At 40.8% G+C, this 7,558-nt stretch overlaps 1 pseudogene; it reads left to right on the top strand.

Moving 5' to 3' along the window:
- The first annotated feature begins 5,368 nt into the window (after positions 1–5,368).
- LOC149193777 (pentatricopeptide repeat-containing protein At1g20230 pseudogene) lies at positions 5,369–6,667 on the top strand (annotated as a pseudogene).
- Positions 6,668–7,558: the final 891 nt, after the last annotated feature.

Genomic DNA, 7,558 nt, shown 5'->3' with positions numbered 1-7,558 from the left:
ACCTGCTTTACCTGCTCCTCCATTTCTTGAACTAATTCCGGGCCAACTATCACTCGGTCCTCCAACTTTTCCCAACTCAATGGCGTCCTGCAAGGTCTTCCATATAGAGCTTGATAAGGAGGCATCCCGATTGAACTGTGATAACTGTTATTATAGGCAAACTCTACCAATGGTAAGTACCTTTCCCACTGAGTCTGATTATCCATGACATACATCCTAAGCATGTCCTCCAGAACCTGATTTACTCTTTCAGTCTGCCCATATGTTTCTGGATGATATGCAGTGCTTAGGTTTAACTGAGTTCCCAGTGCTGACTGCAAACTTGTCCAAAACCTAGATGTAAATCGGGAGTCTCTATCAGAAATGATCTTTGTGGGCAATCCGTGCAGTCGGATAACTTCATTGACAAACACTCGCGCCACATCCGTAACATCGTAAGTGTCCCTTACTGGGATGAAATGGGCACTTTTGGTCAATTTATCAACTATAACCAATATAGCATTGTGCCTCTGGGAAGTGAGTGGCAAACCCACCACAAAATCCATGGAAATTACTTCCCATTTAGATGTAGGGATGTCATGAGGTTGTAGGAGTCCTGCTGGATGGCGATGATCAGCCTTCACTCGCTGACATTCAAGACATTTGGCGACAAACTGGACTATGTCATGCTTCATGCCTACCCAAAAGAAGAGTTTCCTTGCGTCTGCGTACATCTTCTTTACCCCAGGATGTGCACAATAGAGTGCTCTATGAGACTCTCTGAGGATGGTTTCTCTTATACCCCCTTCCTTAGGTACGTACATTCTCCCTTGGAATCTCAATAGCCCATCTGGTTCAAGGACATATCCTTCAAACTTTGGTTCTATCTGTTTCCCATTTTGGATAGCTGAGATGACTTTTAAATACCAACTATCTTCAAAGAGTTTCTCCAATATCCGCTCCCTTAAATTTACCTTTAAGGCTACTAGGGAGAAAGTTCGTGGCCTCCTGCTTAGTGCATCCGCCACTACATTCTCCTTTCCCTTGATGTATGAGATTTCAAAATCATACTCACTCATGAATTCGCTCCATCGCCTTTGTCTGGCGTTCAAATCCCTTTGAGTGAAGAGATGCTTTAGGCTTTGATGATCTGTTCTTAACTCAAATCTTCTCCCAATGAGGTAGTGTCTCCATAGCTTCAAGGCTAACATCACTGCTGCCAATTCTAAGTCGTGGGTAGCATATAACTCTTCATGCTTCTTCAATTTTCTAGAAGCGTAAGCTATTACTCTGCCTTCTTGCATCAATACTGCACCCAATCCCTGCGTCGAAGCATCGGTGCAGACAGTGAAGTCTTTTCTCATGTCTGGTACTTGAAGGATCGGTGCACTAGTTAGTAACCTCTTCAGCTTTGTGAATGCAGTGCCACATTCATTTGTCCATTCATACCTAACCCCCTTTCGTTGTAATGTGGTGATGGGTTTTGCAATCCTTGAAAACCCTTCCACAAACCTGCGATAATACCCAGCTAGCCCCATAAAACTACGTACCTCATGGGCATTTTTTGGTACTGGCCAATCCATTATGGCCTTCACCTTTTCCGGGTCAACTGAAATCCCTTCTCCTGAAATGATGTGCCCAAGGTAATGGACTTTCTTCTGAAAGAAGGAACACTTTGACAATTTCCCATACAATTGATTTTCCCTTAAACAAGTCAATACTACCATTAGGTGCTTTTCATGCTCCTTTTCATTCTTGGAATATATAAGAATGTCATCAAGGACGACTTGCATGAATTGGTCCAAATACTTCCTGAACACACCATTCATGAGGCTCATGAATACTGCTGGTGCATTGGTTAAACCGAATGGAACAACTACGAACTCATAGTGCCCAAATCGAGTTCGAAATGCAGTTTTTGAGATGTCTTCCTCCTTTATCCTCAATTGGTGGTACCCAGATCGTAGATTGATTTTTGAGAAGACCGCTGCCCCCTTCATTTGATCAAATAAGTCATCTATTCGAGGTATTGGGTACCTATTCTTTATCGTGGCTCTATTTAAGTCTCTATAATCTATGCATAGGCGCAGGGAACCATCCTTCTTCTTGACAAAAATTACTGGTGCACCCCAAGGGGAAATACTAGGTCTGATCAATCCCAAGTCTAAGAGCTCCTTTAACTGCATCTGCAACTCACAAAGCTCTGGAGTTGTCATCCTATAGGGTGTCTTAGATATTGGTTCTGCACCTGGTTTCAGATCAATGGTGAAATCAATCTCTCTTACAGGAGGTAATCCAGGAAATTCCTTTGGAAAAACATCCTTGAATTCAGCCAAAACTGGATGTTGATCCAGGGAAGGCCCTTTCTGGTCACTTACAGTCTTGACCAAATACAGTTTGCAATCTTGTCTGAGACAACGTTTTACCTTCATCATGGACATGAATCGTAGGGACACTCCCCTCTTGATTCCACAAATCTCAATTGGCCTACCTTCATCATCTAAACAGATCACCTTCTTCTTGAAACAGTCTACCAAAGCTCGATGAGCTTCTAGCCAGTCCATTCCAACAATTACATCATATGTTCCCAATTCTGTGACGTATGCCTTTAACTTAGTCATACACACCCCGAGGTTTACTTGACATTGGTCAACACTAGGCCCTACTGCTTGTTTTATTCCAGAAGCCATCTCAACTTGTTTAAAGTCATCGTGCTCATAGGTTGCCAACCCACATTTTTCTAATGCAACTGGTGAAATGAAACTATCTGTAGCACCAGAGTCAAACAAAATTTTAACTTTTACTTTGTTTATCATACCTGAGGTTTCTACCACGGCAGACTGGTGTTCAACTTGCTGATTGTCAACTGCGGCATAGATTCGGTGGTGGCTACCTGCTCCCCCCATTGGTTCTTTTCCCTCTCTTCTGTTGTTACTGGTTCGAAACTCTGGGCAGTCCCGCTGGTAATGAGGTCCTCCGCATCCCCAACAAGTGATGCGTGGTGGACCTTGAACCGAATGTTGTGGAGTTATTTGGAAAGAGTTTCTTCCCCTAGAACCCCTACCCCCACTTGTTGTTCCTCGCCTATGACTTTGATTTGTACGCGCCCTTGAAACTGTGGGTGAAGCTGCACTAGAAACCATTGAAATTCCTACTGTTGGTGTTCTAGGTATAACCCTGTTTCCATATGGTGGTGGCCTCCGACTTCCCCCCCTTGGGAAGGTACGAGGAGCCTTCCCCATAAACCCTGTTTGATGTGGAAAGATGGCTCTGCCTTCACCCTTTAAATCTAGGTGTTCTTCGACATAACGAGCCTGTTCTACAGCTTCTGCAACTGAGGATGGTTTCCACATCCGCACCATTGCCCTAATCTTAGGTGTCAATCCATACATAAAACGATTCGCTTGGCGCTGATCAGTATCCATGTAGGAAACGTACTTGACCAATTCCATAAATCGAATTTCATATTCTTCTACAGTACGACCTCCCTGTATCAGGGCATGGAAGGCTCCTACCTGTTGTTCTTCATAATATGCTGGTAGGTACTTCTTCCTAAACCTCTCCTCAAACAATTCCCAAGTAACCGTGTCTGGAGTGAGGTGTAGTTGACGCTCCAAGTTACCCCACCAATTCAGAGCACTATCTCTGAGTTGGAATATTGCTATTTTGGCTTTGGAATTGGAATTGTAATCCCTTAGTGCGAAATAGCTTCCCATCCCCTCTAACCAGGCTTCTGCACGCTCACTGGCATGACCTCCTGCAAATTCTAGGAGTTTAATCTTCTGGAGCTCTCTAGTAATGTCCTCAACTGGAGGTCTTCTATCATAATCTCTAGATCCCTCGGGGTTCCCTAACCCTGATGAAGGGTGTTCCCCTTCCATTTCATTTGTTTGGCGTCCTCTTAAGGTTTCATTAATTGCTTCCAAGGAACGCAGGATGAGAGTCAATTCTGGTGAAGGTAATGGGTTATTTGAAGGAGGTCCTTGTGAAGACTCTCCAGGCCCTTGGTTCCTTCGTGTCCTCACCATTTTGATTTGTTCAAATCTGCACGATATCTAAGACTTATTAGCACTATTCCTAGCATTTTCTTCCACACTCTAAATAGTCCATAGAGAACCCTAAGCAATAGATCAATTCAAGTTATGCCAAGTTTTGATGCCCTAACTACTGTCATGACCAAGTTTATTTTTGAGAACCCAGGGTTTGATGTCCTAACTACTAGCATGATCAGGTTTATTTTGAGAAACAAGGGTTTGATGTTATAGCTAATAGCATATTATTATATGTTTGTGTGCAATAACAAATGTTTATCTATTGATATATTTGATATCATCAAATTGTGAAATTTTAGTGAAATTTCATGAACCATGGAAGTCGGATGCTTCTGTTTTTTTTTTTTTTTTTTTTAACAAAGCTTAATGGTAATTAGCATCATTGTATAATTATGTAAAGGTCCCATTTAATTTATGTTAAATTATGAATTGGCATGTGAATACATTTGAAAATCATCCACTATATGGTCCATAAAACTAGAAATGTCTTTCACACAAAATATGTATAGTTAATTCACATTTGATATAATGTAACTTTTCTTTTGAATGATCCTCATGACAATGTAATTTTTTTTTTTTTTCCATGAAAAAAAAAAATCTGAAATATCTCTATCTTTGTCACCTTTTCTAACAATTACAAGTTATCATGAATTATATTAAATAGAGATTCACTAGGGAGGTGACGCATGGTGACTCCTCTTCTTTTAGTGTCAATATGTTATTTCATTATAAATACACATTTTTCTAAAACAAGCCTAGTTCTATTCTTTGCAAATTTCATGTTGTTCTACCTGAGCATCTTGAAGCAATAAATCACACCAAACTGGTAGCACTATAAGTATCATGCTATGTGCTAATGGTCAAATATATTAAAAATGGATTGGTATACAACCAGGCAAAGGTGTTCCCTCATTTCTCAGTAGCCTTGGATTTTGTTAGCAATTATTTTCTATAGGATCAACATGAAAAAATTTATTCATATCAGATTGGATTACGTTTCAAAGTACTTGTAAGGCGAAGCAACAGAAGCAACATATGATAGCAGCATTCTGAGAAGGTTGTGCAAGCAGGGTGGGTTGAAAGAGGCGCTGAAGACATTGACTGAAAACATCTCTGTAAAATCTTCTGACTATGTTTCTCTCCTGCGAGCCTGTGCTGATAAGAGGGCTCTATCAGAGACTAAATTACTACACACCCACATGATAACAAAGATGGGATTGGAGCCCAAAAAAAAACATATTCGTACCAAACACGCTCATCAACACATATGCAAAGGGCGGGAGTTTGCAGGAGGCACGCCAAGTGTTCGACAAAATGCCTGAACGAAATACAGTTTAATGATTACGGGATTTGCACATAATGGGCTAGTTGAGGAGGCCATTAAGTTGTTTAACAGAATGCCTAAACGATATGCGATTTCCTGGAATGCCATAATTTCTGGCTATGCCCAAAATGGGCAGTTTGACAAAGCCTTGGAGCTCTTTAGACAAATGAGAGTGTCTGGTGTGAAGCCACATCCAGACACCTTTGCCAGTGTTCTTCCAACTTGTTCCAACTTGGCAGCTCTGGAACACGGTAGAATGATACACACAGACATAATTAAAGGTGGATTGCAACCAAACACATTTGTGGGGAACCCTCTGATTGATTTGTATGCTAAATGTGAAACCATAGAGTATGCGTACACGGTATTTGACAAAATGCCTAGACGGGATGTGGTCTCATGGACTGCAATGATCATGGGACATGCAATTCATGGCCGTGGGAAAGAGGCCTTACAGCTCTTTGAACAAATGCGTTTATGTGGAACAGTCCCAGACCATGTGATCTATGTTGGTGTCTTGCCTGCGTGTGCCCATGCTGGCCTAGTGGATGATGGCTGGCACTACTTTGATCAGATGAATAGACTTTATGATATAACACCTCTTAGAGAACATTATTGTTGTATGGTAGATCTTCTTGGTCGAGCTGGTAACCTGTATATGGCAGAATATTTGATCAACAAAATTCCTATGAAACTTGACTCTGCCGTGTGGGTGTCTCTGCTCGGTGCCTGTAGAATTCATACCAATATAATTCCTATGAAACTTGACTCTGCCGTGTGGGTGTCTCTGCTCGGTGCCTGTAGAATTCATACCAATATAGAGCTAGGGGAACGTGTGGTAGAACACCTTTTTGAATTGGATCCTAAAAACGTTGCAACTTATGTGTTACTTTCAAATATCCATGCAGCCGCAGGCAGGTGGGATGAAATTGAAAAAGTCAGAAAATTGATGAAAAAAAATAAAATAAAAAGGAAGTAAAAAAAAAAGAAGCAAGGCTGCAGTTGGATTGAGGTTAATAAACAGGTATATGCATTTGCGGCAGAAGAGCAATCACTTCCGCAGATGGAGGAAATTTATGCAGAGTTGGACAGATTGTCTGGGGAGATGGAGGAGGTAGGCTATGCACCTGATACAAGATTTGTACTGAATGATGTGGAGGAGGAACAGAAGGAACATAACCTTTCCTATCATAGTAAAAAGTTGGCAATTGCATTTGGGCTCATCAATACAACCCGTGGGACACCTATCAGAGTCATTAAGAACCCTAGAGTGCGTGGTGATTGTCACACTGCTATGTACTTCATGTCCTAGCTGATCTTTAAAATTAAAAGCTTCAGGCATGCTGTATTCTTTATCAAAATTGTTGTATTTCCTTTTACTAGAAGATCCCAACAGCTTCTTCATAGATAACATTTCAAAGATAAGTTATCCGACTGTCTTGTTCACAACTTCGATTGTGAACAAGACTATAACAGAGTCGTCAATTTACAGGAACATGTCATCATAGCTTCTGGTCTGAAATAATATCATAATACTGTAAATCATACTGAGCTGAATATGCCATATATATAAGGGAGAATTCCATAATGCAGAGGTTGCCCTATAATAGATTGATGGCCATATAGAGTGAGATCATATAGTTTTGTTTTAGTGAGACCATATGTGATTAAGAGAGACCGGGACCAAAACAAAGCAGTTCATGTGAAAACAGGATCATAGGGCAAGAGCATATGCTGATATAAAGATGCTATATTGCCACTACCAAAGATGTGATGTCATTACCATATTGATTCTATATGACGAGACCATGGCATTAGTGTGAGAATATCTGAGCATGAGAGAGACCTCTAGCCATAGATGAGCGAGAATATAGAAGAGTGGGCTATTTGAGGGATGATTCCAAATGACTGTTATGAGATGATGCCATTTCAAATAGAGTTTGGAGATTGAACCAAATGCGTTGCTCAGATTCGTAGCTCCGGAGGCTGAATACTAGATATCTGATATAGGTTTACTAAATGCAATAGCTCGTTTGCTGTGCAAGACAAATTGACACCTCAACAAATTTGATTTCTTGATTTCCACAAACATGTGTTTGCATAGAGCCAATGTTGCTTACAGCATGAAGATATTCGATCAAACTTCAAATTTGTCAAAAATGCTCGGTAAACCTTAGATCAAATCTTAACATAAAGATAAAGA

This window comes from Pinus tabuliformis, chromosome 2_2 (assembly GCF_031772625.1).
Source record: "Pinus tabuliformis cultivar Carrire ecotype Pingquan chromosome 2_2, CPIR1, whole genome shotgun sequence".
NCBI classification, from domain to species: domain Eukaryota; kingdom Viridiplantae; phylum Streptophyta; class Pinopsida; order Pinales; family Pinaceae; genus Pinus; species Pinus tabuliformis.
Note: the sequence above shows the minus strand (reverse complement) of the source record. Positions and strands in the feature narration are given on the sequence as shown.